Genomic DNA, 24,589 nt, shown 5'->3' with positions numbered 1-24,589 from the left:
TTTACTATGTTACGTCTAGTCTAGTCTAGCCGAGTGGTGCAGTGGTCTAAGGCTGTGACACTAGAGATCCTGGTTCGAATCCAGGCCGTGACTGGGAGACCCATGGGGTGGCGCACAATTCGTCCAGGGTAGGGGAGGGAATGGCCGGCAGGGATGTTGGGTTCGATTCCCACGGGGGGCCAGTATGAAAAAAATAAAATATACTGTAAGTCGCTCTGGATAAGAGCGTCTGGTAAATGTCTATGAGACCAGGCTGAACCACTGGAACTACAGTAGTTAGTCTTTTAGCAAAAATAAAATATGGGTGAAGTAATCATTGCCTTTATTTTTCGGCATCAGGCCTGATTTATTCTCACTTGAAACATAGTTTTTATGTTTAATAGACTAAAATACACATTCTGGTAACATACTGTATGACCCCAAAGTGATCTATTATTGCAATTTGTAGTCTATGACATTTCAGATTTACATACTGATAATTTTTCATGAAGTAGTTTGGATGTAGTGAACTATACTTTATCAAAGTAACTTTAAGTAAAATAAATTTTTCTTAAGACCACAAGGGCATATTACTACACACAAACAACAAATAGTGCCAGCCAGCAATACTGGAGAAGGAGCATTCGTCGCAGGCTATTACAATTCCTTTGATATAGCCTAGCATCCTATACCCTATTTCCTGAATCCAGTGTTATAAAAAACACCAGTCAGTGTCCAATGTCCATACCAACATAATTCTAGAAGCATTATCCACCAAAAGCATCAATTGATTTACATATCTGATGCAAGTGATTTTTTTGCAAATGTAAACTCGCTGTCGATGTCAACCACACCCTTTGGATCTGTACAACTTTGGATCTGGAGAATGATGTAGTAGCCTACTGGGCCTACGGAATGTGGTCCATATTCGGCTATCGAATACATAGAATAGGCTAAGCCTAAAACAATGGTCCAGGCATTTGGCGTCCGCTGCACATCTATAAACTATGAGACCAGGCTGCACCAACACCACCGCTGTCCACTGGCTATGGTGCTGAAACTGCACCAATGCTCTGCGAGCTTTTCCTCCCCAAGTCTGTGCATGCCTACCCGCACATGAAGTTGCTTTCTACTAGTTCTTTATTTCTCTATTCAATTTCAGAGAACGAAAATGTATTTTGACAAAGTTCTACCAAGTAAAACATTTAACTATACATGTTTTATAACCCTTATTTTATGTTACAACAAACATGCTTTGGGGATGTTTTAAATGGGTTCAATAGCTAAATCTATTTTGTAATGGCACTTAGTTCCATTGTATCCCAACATGATCTTATTCTCAGACCTGGTGCTAGAGGGCATAATTTAAAACAGGTTAGCATGTCTTGGGGGCATGATCTTTGTGCCTGTAACTTTCTCACTTATCATCATTCACGATTCATTTATGATCATTCGTAATCATGGTAGCGTCCACATTAATGTATAAGTGATCGGAAACATATTATATTCTTATTTACAATAGAAGTGACTCCAAATGACACAATACATTATTTACCATTAATTTCTATGGAGCACTACATGATCTGAAACAAAAACAAAACAAACTGAAAATGCATCCAACACATTTGTAGAGTCACAAGCTCGATGTAGTCATTGTGTGCTCGGAATGTCGGACCAAATACTACATTTTTGACTACTTGAATACACATATAAGTGAATTTCAAATAAAAGGAGACATTCTGTACTGTCACTTCATATGAAACATTTTATCTCAAATCCAAAATGCTGGTACAGAGACAAATTACAAGTTTTAGCTTCACTGTCCAAATAAATATGCAGGGGAGTGTATACACACTAAGTTATTGGCAGTATCTCTGTGTGGGTCATACAAGTGTGACTTGGGACAAATTCCACAAGTCCACGGAATTGCCATCTCCAAACATGAGGAACGCTCCCAGGCCCATGGTATTCACCATTGTGATGAGGGAGAACACCGTAACCCAGGAAGTAGTGACCTTAATCAGGTTAGCAGAGATGTTGAAAAGCACCAGTCCTGTAGGATACACAAACTGGTCTCATTTACACAGTAAAATACAGTACATAGGCCTATAATACACTTAACCGTGAATATCATATAATTCTGATGTACAGTATACATCCTGTCTTGATATCTGATACCTACCTGTGAAAGCCCCACACATATTCAAAAATCCTGTGAAAAAAATGAAAGGAATAATGAGACATTTCTGGGACCAACATATTTGTTTGCCAATCTAAATGGAACAAATGGAAAGGTGTACAGACACAGTGATGGCTATAGATAATGGGTCCATACTTATAGAACATTAGAAAAAGTTTCAACTGAAACTTTTTCTCAGTCTCAAAATCTGCATCAGCAAATTAAAATCGTTGACATAGTTGCACGTGATAGAACGCTACATGTTGGCTGTTCCCATTAGGTAACCTGGCACACTTAGCCCTATGCTAATTCCCGTAGCAAATTCCGTATCAGCCAATCAAAGGTCTTAGACTTATATCCACCAACCAATGGCATTTCTTAAAATAGGTGAACTTGGCCACCAGAGGGATATTTTAAACCTTGAAATTCAAGGTTTACTTTTGTTCCGCTCTGGAACAAGTGTAGTGTGCCAATATTGCATGACATCTTTGAATAGTCTACAGGCTACTAACGTTTGACAAAATTCAAAAGCCATGTTTTCACATATATGACAAAATCCCACGTTTTTGCTTATGCGTTTCACACACATGCTTTTAAAGAAAAATATCAATGAGGTCTATACATTTTAAGTTTATCTTAAATTGATAAAGCTGCAATATGTAACTTTTTGGGAGACCCGACCAAATTCACATAGAAATGTGAGTTACAGATCTGTCACTCTGCTGTAGATCTGTTCTATGGGCACTATTCCTATGCTTCCTGTGCTTAAATTTCGTTTTTACTTCTTTTACTTTCGGTTTTGGACACTAGCTTCAAACAGCTGAAAATACAATATTTTTATTATGGAAAATATATTTCACAGCGGTTTAGATGGTACAATGATTCTCTACACTATACTTGCTTGTTTTGTCACATAAACTGAAATTAGGAAAACTATTTTAGCAATCAGGAAATGGTGGTGCGATTTCTGCATAGTGCATCTTCAAAAAAGTAAAAGAGCCTTATGGTCTCGTCAAATAGCTGTCATGTACCTCTATTACCATCGCTGCTAGATAGCGCACACCGCTTAAGCGGTTAACGTGATGAACTGAGAATCCCTCTGGCTGGACCGATTTTGACAGAGTATCCCGAGAGAGCCATGTTTCTGTAATTGTAGTAACATACAGGAACTCAAGTCCTTTTGTTCACCCGACCTAGAATACCTCACAATTAAATGCCGACCATATTATCTCCCTAGAGAATTTTCCTCCGTTATAGCCACGGCCATTTATATCCCCCCTCAAGCCGATACCACGACGGCCCTCAAGGAACTTCACTGGACTTTATGCAAACTGGAAACCTCATATCCTGAGGCTGCATTTATTGAAGCTGAGGATTTTAACAAAGCAAATTTGAGGACTAGGCTGCCAAAGTTCTATCAACATATCGACTGTAGTACTCGCACTGCTAAAACACTCGACCACTGTTATTCAAACTTCTGGGATGCTTACAAGGCCCTCCCCAGCCCTCCTTTCGGTAAATCTGACCACGACTTCATTTTGCTTCTCCCTTCCTATAGGCAGAAACTCAAACAGGAAGTACCCGTGCTAAGGACTATCCAATGCTGGTCTGACCAATTGGAATCCACGCTTCAGGATTGTTTTGATCACGCGGACTGGGATATGTTCTGGGTAGCATGCGAAAATAATTTAGACGAATACACTGATACGGTAACTGGGTTTATCAGGAAGTGTATAGGACATGTCGTACCAACTGTGACTATTAAAACCTACCCTAACCAGAAACCGTGGATAGATGGCAGCACGCCTCCAACTCAATCATCAAGTTTACAGACGACACAACAGTAGTAGGCTTGATTACCAACAATGACGAGACAGCCTACAGGGAGGAGGTGAGGGCTCTGTGAGTGTGGTGCCAGGAAAATAACCTCTCACTCAACGTCAACAAAACAAAGGAGATGATCATTGACTTCAGGAAACAGCAGAGGTTGCACCCCCCCTATCCACATCGACGGGACCGCATCACTGACAAACTAAAATGGACCACCCACACAGACAGTGTGGTGAAGAAGGCGCAACAGAGCCTCTTAAACCTCAGGAGGCTAAAGAAATGTGGCTTGGCACCTAAAACCCTCACAAACTTTTATAGATGCACAATTGAGAGCATCCTGTCGGGCTGTATCACCGCCTGGTACGGCAACTGCACCGCCCGCAACCGCAAGGCTCTCCAGAGGGTGGTGCGGTCTGCCCAACGCATTACCGGGGGCAAACTACCCATCCTCCAGGACACCTACAGCACCCGATCTCACAGGAAGCCAAAAATATAATCAAGAACATCAACCACCCGAGCCACTGCCTGTTCACCCCGCTATCATCCAGAAGGTGAGGTCAGTACAGGTGCATTAAAGCTGGGACCGAGAGACTGAAAAACAGCTTCTTCTTAAGGCCATCTGACTATTAAACAGCCATCACTAGCACATTAGAGGCTGCTGCCTATAGACATAGACTAGAAATCACTGGCCACTAAGAAATGGAACACTATCCACTTTAATAATGTTTACATATCTTGCATTACTCATCTCATATGTATATAATGTATTCTATACTATTCTACGGTATCTTAGTCACTTTAATAATGTTTAACATATAACATATTACATTAACATATTACATTAATGTTTACATGAGTCTCCTGAGTGGCGCAGTGGTCTAAGGCACTGCATCGCAGTGCTAACTGTGCCACTAGAAATCCTGGTTCGAATCCAGGCTCTGTCGCAGCCGGCCGCGACCGGGAGACTCATGGGCGGCGCACAATTGGCCCAGCGTCGTCCAGGGTAGGGGAGGAATGGCCGGCAGGGATGTAGCTCAGTTGATAGAGCATGGCGTTTGCAACGCCAGGGTTGTGGGTTCGATTCCCACGGGGGGCCAGTATAAAAAAAAAGTATATATATGTATTCACTAACTGTAAGTCGCTCTGGATAAGAGTGTCTGCTAAATGACTTAAATGTAAAATGTACATATCTTGCATTACTCATCTCATATGTATATAATGTATTCTATACTATTCTACGGTATCTTAGTCCATGCCGCTCTGACATCGCTCGTCCATATATGTATATATTCTTAATTCATTCCTTACTTAGATTTGTGTGTATTGGGTATATGTTGTGAAATTGTTAGATATTACTGCACTGTCAGAGCTAGAAGCACAAGCATTTAGCTACAATGACATCTGCTAAACACTTGTATGTGACCAATAAAATTTGATTTGATTTGATTTAACTCTGGACCTTAGGGGTACAGTAACCATGGGTTGGAGGCCCCCTTGCATCAAGCTTTTTTGTGAAGGTAAAAACGGTTAATTGCTGGTCCTTGATGCTCGATTCAAATAACGCATATGTAACGAAGTGGATGATTATAATAATGCATAATGCATCTACGTTCATTCCACCTGGGCCTATGGACCCAGTTGTGGATAGGTACCACAGACTGGTGCGTAAAGACATAGCCAAGCTCCGGCAATAGGAAATGCCAGGAATAACTTGACCAGCTCTGAGACACAAGCCCTTAAGTCTCCAGAATGACACATCTATAGTCATCCTCCCAGCAGACAAGGGATGCGCTGTTACTGTACACGGCTACACTGTCTATAAGACTGAAGTACTCAGGCAACTGATTGATCAGACGTTCTATAAGAGACTCACTACAAACCCCACAAAACAGCTTTTGGCTGTAATCTAACAGACTGTCACCAAGGGCATGCACAATGGTGATATCACCAAAAGAGAATACAGATTATTGGTGCATAAAAACAGCTCGACGCAGTCCCAAAAATACTGTTTAATTACCTAAATCCTCAAAGGGACAGGAATAATCTTCTTTGCGATATCAGACCAGATTTGGCAGAAGGCATGAAGATCTCTGCTCGGCTTCAAATGCCCTGATTGATACCTATGTATTGTGACACTTTTGTTTACCAAAGACACAATTAGACATCAGCTAAACTTCTTCCCGCTAATAAAAACCACTCCACACGACATTATTGTCCAAATAATCCGTGCACACCTCATAATTTTCTTTGCCCAGTAGGTCGCTTTTGACTATAGCTTGAAGTATTTGAAATGGCCTAATCGGTCGCCGTCAGCCTGCACAGAATAGTAAGGTAGCAGTGGTACCCAATTGTCATACTTGAGTAAAAGTAAAGATACCTTAATAGAAAATGACTCAAGTAAAAGTGAAAGTCACCCAGTAAAATACTTCTTGAGTAAAAGTCTAAAAGTATTTGGTTTTAAATAAAATGTAGTTGCTAAAATATACTTAAGTATCAAAAGTAAAAGTAAAAGTACGAATAATTAAAAATCCCTTTTATTAAGCAAACCAGACGGCACAATTTTCTTGTTTTTTATTTATTTAGGGATAGCCAGGGTCACACTCCAACACTCAGACATAATTTACAAACAAAGCATTTGTGTTTAGTGAGTCCGCCAGTGTAATGAATACTCGGACAGAGTGGTAAGATCCAATCGCAGAATAGCGATGCTTTATTAGAGTACAGACAAGGGTATAGCTTAATCGTGGTCGGGCGGGCTGTGGTCAAAACCGGGCAAGGCATAGACAGGCAGAGGTACCAAAGGAGCGGGCTTAGTCGTAGTCGAGGGCACAGGCACAGGATCAGAGCACGGTAATCACTGGGGTAGACAAGCAGAGGATTAAGCAATTCGGGGAGTCAAACAAGGCACAGGTCGGATACACGGGTAATCAAAACAACAAACTCTCTCTCTCTCTCTCTCGGAACAAAAACGCTTAGCAAGTCACAAAGGAACAATACCTCACACCGACTGAACTTCTGAGCACACCTTATATCCTACCCTAATTACGGACAGGTGTGCTCAGAACTCAGGTGAACCAGATCGAGTCTGATGACTCCCCCTCTCTGTAGATCGGGGAAGTGTCAGACTCTGTCTAGACTCCAGCCAACCCCCGATCCCTTACAGTATCCCCCTCCCCCAGGGCCGGCTCCTGACGGCCTTCTACCTCTACCGGGTGGTCTTCCTCTGGGTCGGGGTCCGGGATGATCTGGGTGTTCAGCGTGGAAAGTGTCCTTGAGAGCGGGGTCTAGTATGTCCTTAGCAGGAACCCAGGACCGTTCCTCCGGTCCATATCCCTCCCAGTCCACGAGATATTCGATGCCCCCCTCGTCTCCGTCTTGACTCCAGTATCTCGTGGACTGTATAGGTGGTGTCCTGTTCATCCTCCAAAGGTGGTGTAGTAGGTTGTTGAGCGATTGGTGGATACATCGGGCTATAATGAACAGGTTTCAGCAGGGAGACGTGGAACGTAGGGTTTATCCTGTAGTGTCGAGGGAGTAACAGACGGTAGGTGACAGGGTTAATACGTCTCTGTACTTTGAAGGGACCAATGTACCTGGGTTGGAGCTTCTTGCAGCTCCGTCGGAACCGCAGGTCTCGGGTAGACAGCCACACTCGTTGCCCGGGTTGATAAGTGGGAGTAGGTCTCCGGCGTCGGTCGGCATAGGTCTTTTGCTGCTGTGAGGCTTGACTGATATGTTGATGGGCCGTCTCCCAGACCTGCGCACTCCGACGGAACCACTCATCCACCGCCGGTACCATCCCGGGTGCGGTATCCCACGGAAACAGGGGTGGTTGATACCCTAGAACACACTGAAAGGGCGTTAGACGTAGGGAGGTGTGAACGAGTGAGTTCTGAGCATACTCTACCTAAGGAAGGAATCGGCTCCACTCTTGCGGCTGCCGCGAACATTGTTGCCGTAGATACTTCCCAATTTCCTGATTGAGCCGTTCTGTCTGCCCATTGGCCTGGGGATGATACCCGGAGGTGAGGCTCACCGAGATGCCCAAGCGTTCGCAGAAGGCCTTCCAAACCCGGGATACGAACTGGGGTCCCCGGTCGGAAACAATATCCTTTGGAACACCAAACTGCCGGAACACCTGGTTAAACATAGTCTCCGCCATCTGAGTGGCGTTAGGTAAACGGGTCATGGGTACTAACCGACACATCTTTGAGAATCGATCGATGACCACGAGAATTACAGTATGGCCCTCTGATTCTGGTAGGTCGGTAACAAAGTCCATCGCAATGTGCGACCAGGGTCGTTGAGGAGTTGGCAATGGCATCAGCTTACCCTCCGGTAGTGCTCAAGGCGCCTTGGACTGAGCACATACCGGGCAGGATAATACGTAGTCTCTGACGTCATCTGTGAGGGAATCCCACCAGTATTTTCGACTGATGAGTCGTGTAGTTCGAGTGATTCCGGGATGACCAGATCCTAGCGACGTGTGGCACCATTCCATCAGTTGAGGTCGAAGCGGAGCTGGTACAAACACCTTGGACACCGGGGTTTCTGGAGGGGCTGGTTCCGCTTGTAGGCTCTCCTGAATTGTGTCATCGATAGCCCACCTCACAGGACCAGCACGGCAACTCATGGGGAGGATAGGTTCTGGTTCAACCGGTCTGTCAGTGCGCTCGAACCGTCGGGAAAGCGCGTCCGCCTTACAATTCTTGGACCCGGGAATATAAGAAACAGTGAATTGGAAACGGTTGAAGAACAAAGACCACCTTGCCTGTCGGGAGTTCAGCCGTTTAGCACTGTGAAGATACTCCAGATTGCGGTGGTCCGTGAGCACTTGGAACGGATGAGCTGCTCCCTCCAGCCAATGTCTCCACTCCTCCAGGGCTAACTTCACCGCCAGTAATTCACAATTTCCCACATCGTAGTTCTGCTCGGCCGGATTCAGCTTCTTAGAAAAAAAAGCACAGGGTCGTGATTTGGGCGGCTCACCTTGGCGCTGGGATAGCACGGCTCCCACTCCAACCTCCGAGGCGTCCACCTCCACGATGAACGGCAAGGTAGGATCCGGCTGACATAAAATGGGAGCGGTGGTAAATCGTTGTTTCAATGTCTCGAAAGCCCGCACTGCCTCCTCCGTCCATTTCAGCCCACGGCCCTTGTGGCTGGTCATCGCCGACAGGGGAGCTGCGGTTGTGCTGAAATTACGCACGAACCGTCTATAGTAATTGGCAAACCCCAAGAATCTCTGAAGCTCTTTCACCGTCTGGGGTTGAGGCCAGTCTCGTACAGCTTGTACCTTGGATTCATCCAGTCTTACCCCGTCGGGAGTGAGTATGGCCCCAAGGAAGGAAATCGTCGTGACATGGAATTCACTCTTCTCGGCCTTCACGAACAGAGAGTGTTGGCGGAGTCGGTCCAGAACCTGTCGCACATGGGACACATGTTCTCTCAGAGAGTTAGAGTAGATTAGGATGTCATCAATGTACACTATGATGAAGCGATCAATCAAGTCCCTAAAAATGTCATTCATGAACGCCTGGAACACAGAGGGCGCGTTAGTAAGTCCATAGGGCATGACACAATATTCATAATGTCCTCGATGGGTGATGAAGGCGGTCTTCCATTCATCCCCCTCTCTAATGCGCACCAGATTGTACGCACTCCTGAGGTCCAGTTTACTGTAGACGGAGGCCTGCCCCACCTGCTCGAGGGCTGCTGGAATCAAAGGAAGGGGGTAACGATTCTTAATGGTGATATCGTTCAAACCTCGATAGTCTATACAAGGACGCAGTCCGCCATCCTTTTTCTTAACAAAGAAAAAACTGGATGCCGCGGGAAACGTAGATGGGCGAATGGCCCCTTGCTGAAGTGCCTCATCAATATACTTGCTCATTGATTCCCGTTCCGGCTGTGACAAAGGGTAGATTCGTCCGCGAGGAGGTGTAGCCCCGGATAGCAGATCAATTGCACAATCCCAGGCCCGATGCGGTGGTAACACGGTAGCCCTCTCCTTGGAGAACACCTGCGCGTAATCCTGGTACTCTGTAGGAACAACAGTAGACACCGCACCCTTTGCATCCTCCACAGTAGACGTTTTGCAAGGTAAAATGAGGCACTCAGCCCTACATACCTCACTCCAAGCCGTGATATCGCCAGACTTCCAGGAGATGACCGGATCATGGGTAACGAGCCAGGGGTGGCCGAGGACTAGCGGCTCCCGTGGAGCGGAGATGACGAACAGAATGATGTTATCATGGTGCAGGGAGCCCACTTGTAACTTGATTTCCCGGTACGGTGCGTAATGAACCCAGTGCCCATGGGCTCACCGTCTAGCGCGTTGACTCGCAGGGGAGGTTGAATTGGGATAAGTTGAACTCCCAACTCCTCAGCAAGACCCATATCCAGAAAGCTGGCCGCCCGCTCCGGAATCAATAAGTCCTTCCAACCTGCGCACTTTCTCTCCGACAGATAAGGTAACAGGTACATACATTTGTTTAGATGTAATGTTCAAAACGGGAGTCTCACTCACCGGTTTGGCAGTTCCGAGGCGATACCCTGGGATACGGTTAGGTCGTACCGGACATTGACGAACGACATGACCCGACTGACCACAATACAGGCATAGTCCGTCTTGCCGACGTTGTTGTCTCACCGACCCTTGTAGAGGTGACCGTCCCAGTTGCATAGGTTCCTCCTCAGATTCTCTCCTCCGCTCTGTCGATTGCATAGGACCAGTGCTCGAGGGCTCCCGAACAGTGGATGCCTTGTGTTGCACTATAAGATTATCAATAGCGATGGCTATTTTGATAAACTCATGTAGCGCAGTGATATCTCCTCGACAAGCCAACTCAGTCTGTACGTCTTTGCGCAGCCCTCTTTGGAAAACTGTGAGCAAAGCAGTCTCGCCTCCATCCGCTACCGGCTGCTATAGTACGGAACTCTAAAGCGTAGTCGGCTACTGTGCGACGGCCCTGCTGAAGTTCGCACAGTTGGTCTCCCACACTACGCCCAGATACTGGGTGGTCGAACACCTCTTGAAACAGTCTCTTGAACTGAACTTCCGCATTCAGCTCGGGGACCTCAGCTGCCCAAAGCGCAGTAGCCCAATCCAGTGCTCTTCCCGTTAGCAGAGAAATCATGAAATCCACCCTGCTACGGTCATCTGAAAACATAGTACGATTATATGACAGATACAGGGACATCTGGAGTAGAAACCCCTGACATTTGCCAGGTTCCCCGTCGTACCTTGTAGGTAGAGAAATCGGAGGTGCATGACGAGGACTGACCGTGCTCGGTGTGGTGCCTTCAGCCGCACCAGCGTGGAGTAGCTGTAGGAGTTCATCCATCCGTTTCTCTTGTATCTCCCATCGCCTCTGTAATTCCGCTGGATCCATGGTAATGGCGAGGTATTCTGTAATGAATACTCGGACAGAGTGGTAAGATCCAATCGCAGAATAGCGATGCTTTATTAGAGTACAGACAAGGGTATAGCTTAATCGTGGTCGGGCGGGCTGTGGTCAAAACCGGGCAAGGCATAGACAGTCAGAGGTACCAAAGGAGCGGGCTTAGTCGTAGTCGAGGGCACAGGCACAGGATCAGAGCACGGTAATCACTGGGGTAGACAAGCAGAGGATTAAGCAATTCGGGGAGTCAAACAAGGCACAGGTCGGATACACGGGTAATCAAAACAACAACAAACTCTCTCTCTCTCTCTCTCTCTCTCTCTCTCTCTCTCTCTCTCTCTCTCTCTCTCTCTCTCTCTCTCTCTCTCTCTCTCTCTCTCTCTCTCTCTCTCTCTCTCTCTCTCTCTCTCTCTCTCTCCTCTCTCTCTCTCTCTCTCTCTCTCTCTCTCTCTCTGAACAAAACGCTTAGCAAGTCACAAAGGAACAATACCTCGCACCGACTGAACTTCTGAGCACACCTTATATCCTACCCTAATTACGGACAGGTGTGCTCAGAACTCAGGTGAACCAGATCGAGTCTGATGACTCCCCCTCTCTGTAGATCGGGGAAGTGTCAGACTCTGTCTAGACCCAGCCAACCCCCGATCCCTTACAGCCAGATCAGAGGCAGTAGGGATGACCAGGGATGTTCTCTTGATAAGTGTGTGAATTGGACCATTTTCTGTCCTGTAATGAGTACTTTTGGGTGTCAAGTAAAATGTATGGAGTAAAAAGTACATTATTTTCTTTAGGAATGTAGTGAAGTAAAAGTATAAGTAGTCAAAAATATAAATAGTAAAGTAAATTACAGATACCCAAAAAAACTTTAAAGTAGTACTTTAAAGTATGTTTACTTAAGTACTTTACTCCACTGTAAGGTAGTAATAGTTTATTATTATTATTAGGCCTAAAACTGCTACTACTGCATGAGGCAATAAAACTGCATGCCACAGCAAGTTGATCCCTGCAATGTGACAATTTATATTGCAACCTGTCAGCTAAATCCATGCATTATGCACGGTTCACCCTTATCATCAAATTAATAGGTTGTTGTCATCGGTGCTATTGAAAATCGGATAGCTTCCTTATATTTCAGTAAACCATTAGCCAACACTTCAACAATTAAAGGATAAACCAGCCTATTATCTCTGAAGTTTATTCATTTATTGGTGATGGATACTTTAACGTTTAGGCTACTGTTAAAGAGCTCACATAGACTACTTCTCTGCCAGAGTGCATGAGATAACTAGTCCTACCGGTTAGTGCGGTCTAAGCAATTCCCTTATGATATCAAGTTACCTCCCTACACATAGGTGGCGTGTCCATAAGGTTAGGGGAAGCTAAGCGTTCCCTAAAGTAAATATAATTGAATTGCCAAAATTATATAGCCTAATTAGCCTACTGCTGTCTATACATAAATAAATAAAACCATTAAAAATAGGCTACTAAAGTATGATTTGGCCACAGAGGATCCTTAGCTTAGCTTTAAATCACATTGTCTACAGTCAGAAGGAAAGGCAGCACGAGTAAGGCAAATATCAAATAGATGATTGTTTAGTTGCGACTGTCAGTGAAAAGTAGAGGTCCAGCCAGGCTTATCAAAATATTACAAAATACAATCGCTGGAAAACATAGTTTAGAAAGCAAATGGCTATTGCTGTAAAGAGAATACAATGAAAATAAATACTTGAATCTGTATTTTAGTTTTGAAAATTATCTTGACTAAGTGTCACAATACATAGGGGCATATTTATCAATCAGAGATCTTCATGCCTTCTGCCAAACCTGGTCTGATATGCAAAGAAGATTCGCCCTGTCCCTTTAGTGGCAAAGTGGTCGTAGGCTACACCTTACAAAAATACTGTCCGTCTAGTGAGGGAGCGAGAGTTTAGCTAGGTCGAATGCACCTTTAGTTTGTCAGCAGGCACGGACTGATATTTTGCCTTTTTGGGGGATTCTGTAGTTGGAATGAGAGGCATCTCAGATGGAAGGAGAATGGTGCTTGCTAACGTTAGCTATAGCTCAGAGATGGGAATCTCCATTGCTTTGGACACATTTCTCTAAATATCTCTGGTTAGCTCTATTCAGTCTGGGGGTGTGTGTGATTTAGCAGAAGTGTAGTGGAATATCCCCCCTGCTTTTGTTATCCTTATTAATCCATTAAATTAATTAATTCAGAAACAACAGGCACAGACTGATATTTTGCCCTGCAGGATATTAAAGTTATCTTTTATTTTCATTTTCTTCAGATTGTGTGGTTAGCTCGCTATCATTATTCAATGGTCATGGCATTTTCCCGCTTGAGTTGAATTTTCCCTCGTGCTTTTGCTAATCTTTCAGAAGTTATCCTTATCCATCCATTAATTAGGCAACTTTAAATTAATTATATCTGAAACATCAGGCACAGACTGATATTTTATTTTGCATTGTAGTCTATTTTTCTTGAGATTGTGTGGCATGAGTTGCATGGTATAGCTTGATAGCTCCAGGTGTGTGCATGCAATTTGGTGGCTGGGTGTAGTGTAATTTTCATATTGCAGGCTGGCTGGTAGCTGTAAGTAGCTTTATTGGTAATGTACAGGTGTAAATCCTGCGATTTCTGTTGCCTAAATATTAAAGCATTCATTACTCATGCAAAAAAACTTAGAAATGTGGCGAACTACAGTTTTGCTTGTGGGGTAGAGGAGTGCCCTTGCAATTTTAAGAACTTCTCTGATTTTAAATCCCATGTATATAGGCGGCATAAAAAGACAAAACCTCAGAATGAGGCGACTCAACATGGACCTGCCAGGTTCAGGGATGCTCATTTCAGAACCCTATTTTTTCAGTTTTGTGTGCTCATTTGAGATGGCATATCAGAGATGGGGAAAAAGGTGTCTTGTCCCCATAGAGGCTGCTCCAGATATTTCCGGGTCAGGTCATCTTTTAACTTCCATCTGAGCAGAAAACATAAGGAGCCGGTTGCAGATCACAGTCATGTCAGACAAAATGCAGAAAACACAGTAGATGATGAGACTGTCACACTCGCAGATGCACATGTCGATAAAGATGATTTAGTTGATGAAGTTGACCAAGGGGCATTGTTGAGTAATTTAGCAGCACAATACAGTCCATAATAGAGGAGTTCCAGGAGGTCCATAACTGTGGAATGAAAGGTGTGCTTTCAAAACTCCACGAGAAGTTATCTATACTTAACTTGCAGGACAGTGACATAAAGCAAATCATTGATGAAGTATCACAAGAAGATCTGCTTACAGTACATAATGAAGGAGTCTTAAGGTCGGAATAAAACACGAAAGTCATTTTTCAAAAAGAACTTTAGCTACAGTTGAAGTCGGAAGTTTACATACACTTAGGTTGGAGTCATTAAAACTCGTTTTTCAACCACTCCACAAATTTCTTGTTAACAAACTATAGTTTTGGCAAGTCGGTTAGGACATCTACTTTGTGCATGACACAAGTAATTTTTCCAACAATTGTTTACAGACAGATTATTTCACTTATAATTCACTGTATCACAATTCCAGTGGGTCAGAAGTTTACATACACTACGTTGACTGTGCCTTTAAACAGCTTGGAAAATTCCAGAAAATGATGTCATGGCTTTAGAAGCTTCTGATAGGCTAATTGACATCATTTGAGTCAATTGGAGGTGTACCCGTGGATTTATTTCAAGGCCTATCTTCAAACTCAGTGCCTTTTTTCTTGACATCATGGGAAAATCAAAAGAAATCAGCCAAGCCCATAGAAAAAATATTGTAGACCTCCACAAGTCTGGTTCATCCTTGGGAGCAATTTCCAAATGCCTGAAGGTACCACGTTCATCTGTACAAACAATAGTACGCAAGTATAAACACCATGGGACCATGCAGCCATCATACCACTCAGGAAGGAGACGCGTTCTGTCTCCTAGAGATTAACGTACTTTGGTGCGAAAAGTGCAAATCAATCCCAGAACAACAGCAAAGGACCTTGTGAAGATGCTGGAGGAAACAGGTACAAAGTATCTATATCCACAGTAAAGCAAGTCCTATATCGACATAACCTGAAAGGCCGCTCAGCAAGGAAGAAGCCACTGCTCCAAAACCGCCATAAAAAAGCCAGACTACGGTTTGCAACTGCACATGGGGACAAAGATCGTACTTTTTGGAAAATGTCCTCTGGTCTGATGAAACAAAAATAGAACTGTTTGGCCATAATGACCATCGTTATGTTTGGAGGAAAAAGGGGGTACTTGCAAGCCGAAGAACACCATCCCAACCGTGAAGCACGCGGGTGGCAGCATCATGCTGTGGGGGTGCTTTGCTGCAAGAGGGACTGGTGCACTTCACAAAATAGATGGCATCATGAGGAAGGAAAATTATGTAGATATATTGAAGCAACATCTCAAGACATCAGTCAGGAAGTTAAAGCTTGGTCGCAAATGGGTCTTCCAAATGGACAATGACCCCAAGCATACGTCCAAAGTTGTGGCAAAATGGCTTAAGGACAACAAAGTGAAGGTATTGGAGTGGCCATCACAAAGCCCTGACCTCAATCCTATAGAACATTTGTGGGCAGAACTGAAAAAGCGTGTGCGAGCAAGGAGGCCTACAAACCTGACTCAGTTACACCAGCTCTGTCAGGAGGAATGGGCCAAAATTCACCCAACTTATTGTGGAACGCTCCCCGAAACGTTTGACCCAAGTTAAACAATTTAAAGGCAATGCTACCAAATACTAATTGAGTGTACAGTGGGGGAAAAAAGTATTTAGTCAGCCACCAATTGTGCAAGTTCTCCCACTTAAAAAGATGAGAGAGGCCTGTAATTTTCATCATAGGTACACGTCAACTATGACAGACAAATTTAGCATTTTTTTTCCAGAAAATCACATTGTAGGATTTTTAATGAATTTATTTGAAAATTATGGTGGAAAATAAGTATTTGGTCACCTACAAACAAGCAAGATTTCTGGCTCTCACAGACCTGTAACTTCTTCTTTAAGAGGCTCCTCTGTCCTCCACTCGTTACCTGTATTAATGGCACCTGTTTGAACTTGTTATCAGTATAAAAGACACCTGTCCACAACCTCAAACAGTCACACTCCAAACTCCACTATGGCCAAGACCAAAGAGCTGTCAAAGGACACCAGAAACAAAATTGTAGACCTGCACCAGGCTGGGAAGACTGAATCTGCAATAGGTAAGCAGCTTGGTTTGAAGAAATCAACTGTGGGAGCAATTATTAGGAAATGGAAGACATACAAGACCACTGATAATCTCCCTCGATCTGGGGCTCCACGCAAGATCTCACCCCGTGGGGTCAAAATGATCACAACGGTGAGCAAAAATCCCAGAACCACATGGGGGGACCTAGTGAATGACATGCAGAGAGCTGGGACCAAAGTAACAAAGCCTACCATCAGTAACACACTATGCCGCCAGGGACTGAAATCCTGCAGTGCCAGACATGTCCCCCTGCTTAAGCCAGTACATGTCCAGGCCCGTCTGAAGTTTGCTAGAGTGCATTTGGATGATCCAGAAGAGGATTAGGAGAATGTCATATGGTCAGATGAAACCAAAATAGAACTTTTTGGTAAAAACTCAACTCGTCGTGTTTGGAGGACAAAGAATGCTGAGTTGCATCCAAAGAACACCATACCTACTGTGAAGCATGGGGGTGGAAACATCATGCTTTGGGGCTGTTTTTCTGCAAAGGGACCAGGACGACTGATCCGTGTAATGGAAAGAATGAATGGGGCCATGTACAGTGAAATTTTGAGTGAAAACCTCCTTCCATCAGCAAGGGCATTGAAGATGAAACGTGGCTGGGTCTTTCAGCATGACAATGATCCCAAACACACCGCCCGGGCAACGAAGGAGTGGCTTCGTAAGAAGCATTTCAAGGTCCTGGAGTGGCCTAGCCAGTCTCCAGATCTCAACCCCATAGAAAATCTTTGGAGGGAGTTGAAAGTCCGTGTTGCCCAGCGACAGCCCCAAAACATCACTGCTCTAGAGAAGATCTGCATGGAGGAATGGGCCAAAATACCAGCAACAGTGTGTAAAAACCTTGTGAAGACTTACAGAAAACGTTTGACCTGTGTCATTGCCAACAATGGGTATATAACAAAGTATTGAGAAACTTTTGTTATTGACCAAATACTTATTTTCCACCATAATTTGCAAATAAATTCATTAAAAATCCTACAATGTGATTTTCTGGATTTTTTTTCCTCATTTTGTCTGTCATAGTTGACGTGTACCTATGATGAAAATTACAGGCCTCTCTCATCTTTTTAAGTGGGAGAACTTGCACAATTGGTGGCTGACTAAATACTTTTTTCCCCCACTGTATATAAACTTCTGACCCACTGGGAATGTGATGAAAGAAAGAAAAGCTGAAATAAATCATTCTCTCTACTATTATTCTGACATTTCACGTTCTTAAAATAAAGTGGTGATCCTAACTGACCTAAAACAGGGAAGTTTTACTAGGATTAAATGTCAGGAATTGTGAAACAATTAATACATCCCTATCAAAGAGACACTGAAATCGCTCCTGGGACAGTCAACTATGAAAGACCAATACAAACAGGCAAAAATGCATGTCTCTTGCCAGTGTTTTAGAAGACGTGACAGATGGAAAAAAAATTAAAGGAAAATGTACTGTTACAAGAGTTTCCTTATCGTTGTCTATCATTCTCTACCAGGATGCATTGGGTGAGATTCTGCCCCACAATCGATCATCAATCGATCCAATGCATTGCTCTGTAGGGAGAATGATTTTAAATATTTTGGGCATGAGAAAGTGTTTTCCAATCTGATTGCAGATCTTAAGGATATTGAGGATTCAGGCTTTGAGACAGGGGATGGTGAAACTCTTAAAGGGTCATTGATCGCCATTGCTGGGGACAATATTGGGTCCCACTGTATTGGTGGGTTTACAGAAAACTTTAGCTGTAGTAAGTATTTCTGCCGATACTGCTTAGTTGAGAGAGAGACCTTTCAAAGAGCACCTCACAAGCTTGGCCCAAACAGAACAATCAGTAACTATCAAGACAGTGTTGAGGAGTTGTCCACCACTGACCAAGACATAATTCAAGGGATCAAGTTCAATTCAACACATTGAACCACGTCCATGTGTGTAAAGGGCTTCCTCCTTGGGAGCCATGCAGCCCAGAATTTGTGTTTTCTGCGACTACTACCAGTGTATGTAGGCGATAGGATAAAAAACCCACTAGACAGTGAGGTCTGGCAGTTGTGTCTCAAACTGAGGGAGATGGTTGAGCTAATTTGTGCCCACAAAATTAGTCACAATCAGATTGCATACTTGAGGGTTCTGATTGAAGAATATGTGCATTTGAGAAGCCCTATGTTCCCTGACTCCAAACTGAAACAAAAGCATCACTACTTGTTACACTACCCCGACCTCATCCTGCAATTTGGGCCACTCATTCGTTTGTGGACACTGAGGTTTGAGAGCAAGCACTCCTACTTCAAGGAGTGTGCCAGAAAACTTCACAACTTTAGAAACCTGTGCAAAACATTGTCTGAGAGGCGCCAGTTACTCCAATCTTACTTATGAAGCTGCCAATTGTTTCCACATAGCATTGAAGTTGTTGGTGTCATGAATGAATTTGAGGAGCAATTCTATAACAATGCCGTTCAGGGAGCTGTACAGTCCAAAGGGTTCACAAATCAAAGCACTGCAGAGGTGTCTAAAGTTGTATACAAAGGAACAACAGACACTAAAGGCCTTGTTGTTGTAATGGGAGAAAATGATGCTGGATAAACATTTGGAAAGATCTCACTGATTCTGGTCACAGAATCACAGGTCCATGTAATTGTTGGTTTCTATCAGTCTGTGTCACTGATTGATCTCAGGGTTCATTTTATACCAGATTCTGTGATTAATTATGTATGTGTTAATGCTGATATTCTGAGTGATAATTACCCACTACCAGTTTATAAAGTGTCAGGTTTCTCTGTTGTTTCCCTGCATCACTCAGTGTGTTCTCATTAAACCAGTGTAGGCATGGAGGGTCTTCAAGAAATGTAGGAGCACAATGAAAAATTAGCTGTTAAATCTAGAATCCTTTATATTTTTCTAGGCACACTGGTGCGCCTAAATTAAAATTCTGTGTCGCAAAGCAAAATATTTAGGCGCATATGCGAGTAAAATGGTCACACTGTAGAGTCCTGCCATGAATTATTATTTAGTCAATTTAATTGATAATTGAATAGCAATCGTTTCTTACCTTTGAACAATGTGAGAATGAGTAGGAACACACCACCCCAATATTTAACCTCAAATAAAAGGTGACATGTACTTTCACATCATATTCATCATCTGATCTCAAAGCCAAAATGCTGGAGTATAGAGCCAGTGCTCTACTCTTCACTGTTCAAATACATATGGTGATGGCAAATGTTCTCTCTAAGCTGCACCCGTGCGCAGCTCCCCAGGACTGCCACGCAGAATAAATATGAGCCCACGAAGAGAAGCACAAGATTGAACTTCACACAACTTTCTGGAGTTTTCCGTTAGTTAACACTATCAACGTTTTCCTTTAGTGTGGAAATTGTGATGAAATCATCGCAATATTAGCCACTTTCAATGCAACATACCGAAACAAAACGAACTACGCAAGATATTTTGTTGTAGGCAGAACGCATCAGAGTAGGATTCTGTTGCATTGACACACAGGACTCAGCCCCTACTCTACACCAGTGCGGCATAACCAATCAGAGCTGCAGTAGGCCTATATGCAAATAGACCATTGCCATAAATGGATCTGTGCCATTTACTTTTAACTGGACTGTGTTTACAGCTGTGGTCCTGAGTAGATGGACTTGTTTAGAGATCAAAGCGAGAGCTACATGTAGCCAAGTGTGCACAAATTTTGCTAGTTAGTGAGTTATTAGCCCAGTTATAGATCATTTGCAGTCAGCAATAGGGGAGTGATTGCTTCCTACAAGAGCACTAAATGTGTACATTTCTAGAAATCTTTGAAAAGCCAGTCAGGTAAAGAGCTTTTTTTTGTCTTCAAGGGGTAGTGTTGTATATTGAGACAGGCTTGAATAAGCTAAGTAGCCAATAGGCAGAGGGCAGCATAATTTGTCTGATTCTCTGGAATAATAATATGGGAATAATAATGCATTTTATTTTGTTAAGTGGTTTCTTGCATCAAACAACACAACAACATTTTCAGTCACCTCCTTATCTGAAGAACAAGTGGATAAACAGGTTAATGTCAAGCCCTGCATGTTTTTTTCAAAAGTCTAATGGAATGCAGGCCTACATTGAACAACACATATTGGCTGCTACTGGACGCTGAATGATAGAACAGCTGTTATGGGATGCATCTTCTCCATTGTTTTTGATGGTAGGCCACTCTGGTAGGCCTACATTATGATCAAAAAGCCACAGTAGCCTACTTGGCCACTTAAAGCGGGTACAGCCTCAGTGTTCACAGTAAACGCGCGCTGGAAGTTGCACAGAATTTTCACAACGTTCAAGTTTGTGCTCAGCAGACCTGAAATTTGCTCAGTGCTGAAAATAATTAGAGCGAACATTGGTGAGGACTGTATTTCTTACACATTGTAATTTTCTTCTTTAACCTCTTAAGGATCGGACCCTTTTTTTCAATTTTGAAAGGAAACACTTTGAAGTTTGTGGAAATGTGAAATTAATGTAGGAGAATATAACACATTAGATCTGGTAAAAGATAATACAAACAAAAAAACATGCGTATTTTTTATTTTTTTTGTTCCATCATCTTTGAAATGCAAGTCCCCTGTAGCTCAGTTGGTAGAGCATGGCGCTTGCAACGCCAGGGTTGTGGGTTCGTTTCCCACGGGGGACCAGTATGAAAAATGTATGCACTCACTAACTGTAAGTCGCTTTGGATAAGAGTTTCTGCTAAATGACTAAAATGTAAAATGTAAAGAGAAAGGCCACAATATAATATTAGATTTGGGACATTAGATGGCAGCAGTGTGTATGCAAAGTTTCAGATTGATCCAGTGAAGCGTTGCAATATTGGACTATTTTGTATCAAGTCTGCCCAAAAGTGCCAAATTGGTCAATTGATACATTTTCAAGTACATAACTATAGAGAACATACAAAAATGATATGGTAATACAAAATGTAAGTTTACACACTCCCAGGAATGTCATACATCATAAATCATTAGCTTATACACTAACTTTCACACATCTAGATGGCAAAGAGTGTGCAAAGCTGTCATCAAGGCAAGGGGTGGCTATTTGAAGAATCTCAAATATATTTTGGTTTGTTTAAAACGTTTTTGGTTACTACATGATTCTACATGTGTTATTTCATAGTTTCGATGTCTTCACTATTATTCTACAATGTAGAAAATAGTAAAAATAAAGAAAAACCCTTGAATGAGTAGGTGTGTCAAAACTTTTGACTGGTACTGTATATTATTAATAGTGTTTATACTGTAATATTACACATTATTTGAATCTTTTTTTATTTATGTTTTGTGATTTTAGGTCACTGCAACTCGGGTTGATGTCGAGGCGCAAATTCCTTTGCCAGACACACCAAGGCTGATCATGCTTGGTAATACAATTATTTGATTTAAGGTGTAACAGAAATATATAGTATTGTGGTACCTATCTAGAGATGCAATGTGCGTATGAATTAGTAGTCGAAACGCACTGCAGTTGTGCGTCCTGATATTCAGGCTGATTTACTCGTATATGTTTTATTTTATATATATTTTCTGTATATATCTCCCACGCTCAATGCACATATGAAGCTTGTTGGGGCTTACTTCTGTGCGCAAATCATTTCACGGCTGCAGTTTGAGCTTATATATTACCTTTTATTTATTAAAGGAAGCTGATAATGGCCTTTATTATTGACGATTTCTTTCTGATATTTTAGCTTAATTAAATGGATTTATATTATGGTGTTTCCATTCCAAGAAAAACAAAAATACATTTTATAGTAGCCTATGTATTGCCATACCTAAAACATCCGTTAATACATTAGAAGTCCTTCAAAATAGAACCTACACATCCTAATGTTAAAAAGTAGAATATAAACTAGATATATGCTACCGTGGGTGGGGTAGGCTAAATCATTACAACTGAATAGGCCTAATTTAAAGAATAATGATAATGGAAACAAAATATTCTAGGCAGAGCATACCCAACGCTTGTGGCTGAGCAGTACCAGAGCGAAATTGGAGCCGGAGAGAAGGCCGGCAACATTTTAAAAAATCTGCTCTATTACACTCTGCTCCTCGCTCCACACCCCACTGACATGCTCTGACATTCAAAAGCAGCCATGCTTTAGGCTATCAAAGAACTGTCAATCATATCAATAGATAGAATCAGTGAATGAATGATTGCAGCAACTATTACATGGTCTGACAACCAGCATAACAAATTAGGCTTAATTAGACAGAAGAACAATTATCTAGTTTGAAGGACTTAGTATCTTGTTTGAAGGACTTAGTATCTCGTTTCAAGTACTTTTTACTAAGTAGATAAAGAGATTATAAGTCGTTTGAAAGAGATACAAAGTCGTTCAAACAAGATCATTTCAAGGGTCAACATTTGTATTATAATTTTTTTGCCTTGGGCTTCAGGGCTTCCATATATAGTCTATATTGTAGCGACGATTATTTATATAGCAGTAGCCTATGTGTAGGTCTCCAAGAAGCTCCTCATTAAATGTCTTAATAATCTTCATTTAAAAGATTTTGGCTGGCCTCCCGAGTGGCGCAGCGGTCTAAGGCTGAGGTGTCACTACAGACCCGGGTTCGATCCCAGGCTGTGTCACAGCTGGCTGTGACCGGGAGACCCATGAGGCGGTGCACAATTGGCCCAGCATCGTCCGGGTTAGGGGCGGGTTTGGCCAGCTGGGATGTCCTTGTCCCATTGCGCTCTAGCCACTCCTTGTGGCGGGCCGGGTGCCTGCAAGCTGACTTTGGTTGTGTGGTGTTTCCTCCGGCACATTGGTGCTTCTGGGTTAAGCAAGCAGTGCGGCTTGGCAGGGTCGTGTTTCGGAGGACGCATGGCTCTCGACCTTTATCTCTCCTGAGCCAGTACGGGAGTTGCCCCGATGGGACAAGACCGTAACTACCAATTGGATATCACGAAAATAGGGGTAAACAAAAAAGGTTTGGGCTGCACTTCCCTTTGCAACACACTCACACAATAAATGTAATTCTAAATTTCAAAGGAAAAAACTTTATCTTACCTGCTATTCGAACTTGGCAAAAACTACAAGGAATCAGGCTCACTACATTGTGAGCTATTCCTCCAGTTGAGGTTCTGTATTTGTTTTAGTAACTTTGATTAGCAGAAAGTGAAGTTTGACTTCTGTTAAGGATGCTTTCATAAAAAAGTGTTAGATCATGTCCAACTATGTCAACATTGGTAATTGGCTGATGCAGAATTCGTTACAGGAAATAATCATACCCAGCTGATGTTGTTAACGTAGGGCTAAGTGTGCCAGGTTATCCAATGGGAACAGCTAACATGTAGCATTCTATCATGTGCAACTACGTCTACGATTTTGATTGGTGGATGCAGATTTTGAGACAGAGAAAAAGTTTAAGTTTAAACTTTTTCTAATGTTCGCAAGTATGGACCTAGCGAGTTGGAGATGAACAAACTGACCAAACCAGGTTCCAGCTCACGATGGGCGAGGTCCTGTACATTCACAGACACACCACTAGGGCATAGGGATAATGGTAATGAGTTAGTATACTAATACCTGGATGAGAAGTTACCCTACAGGTGTATGTATGTACAGGTGTACCTCTATTATGTGTACTGAATAATGTGACATGAACACACAAACAGATGCACACCTGATGTTGAAGGTGGCCAGGCCCATAGCAGTAGAGACAAAGGCCACAGCTGAAGGGAAATGGAGAGTGGATAAACACACTGGACACACCCATGGACATTAACTGTATTTAAGGAGGGACAGAAACATGCTGATCACCAGAGAGGATGTAACATAGCAGAATCAACTTTTTTAACTTTAAATTCCCCATTTCAAGAGATAGCTAATTCAGTTATGTCAGTCATGGAAAATAATTCAGACATATTCCGATGGATATGTCTCATTTCCTTGTCTGGCATGAAAATGTGGAGATCCCACCTGTCTGAACAAACCTCTTACGCATT

The 24,589-nt window shown here is 42.9% G+C and overlaps 1 long non-coding RNA gene across 1 annotated transcript; it reads right to left on the bottom strand.

Annotated features, from left to right (window-relative positions):
• Positions 1 to 1,769: 1,769 nt before the first annotated feature.
• LOC121546702 lies at positions 1,770 to 24,340 on the bottom strand. The gene is made up of 3 exons (XR_005996402.1): positions 24,268 to 24,340; positions 2,162 to 2,191; positions 1,770 to 2,032 (listed from the first exon to the last, which is right to left on the bottom strand). It is a non-coding gene; the product is annotated as an uncharacterized LOC121546702 (long non-coding RNA).
• Between the last annotated feature and the right edge of the window lie 249 nt (positions 24,341 to 24,589).

Source organism: Coregonus clupeaformis, chromosome 30 (genome assembly GCF_020615455.1).
Source record: "Coregonus clupeaformis isolate EN_2021a chromosome 30, ASM2061545v1, whole genome shotgun sequence".
Classification (NCBI taxonomy): domain Eukaryota; kingdom Metazoa; phylum Chordata; class Actinopteri; order Salmoniformes; family Salmonidae; genus Coregonus; species Coregonus clupeaformis.
This window is presented reverse-complemented; position numbering and strand designations above follow the sequence as displayed.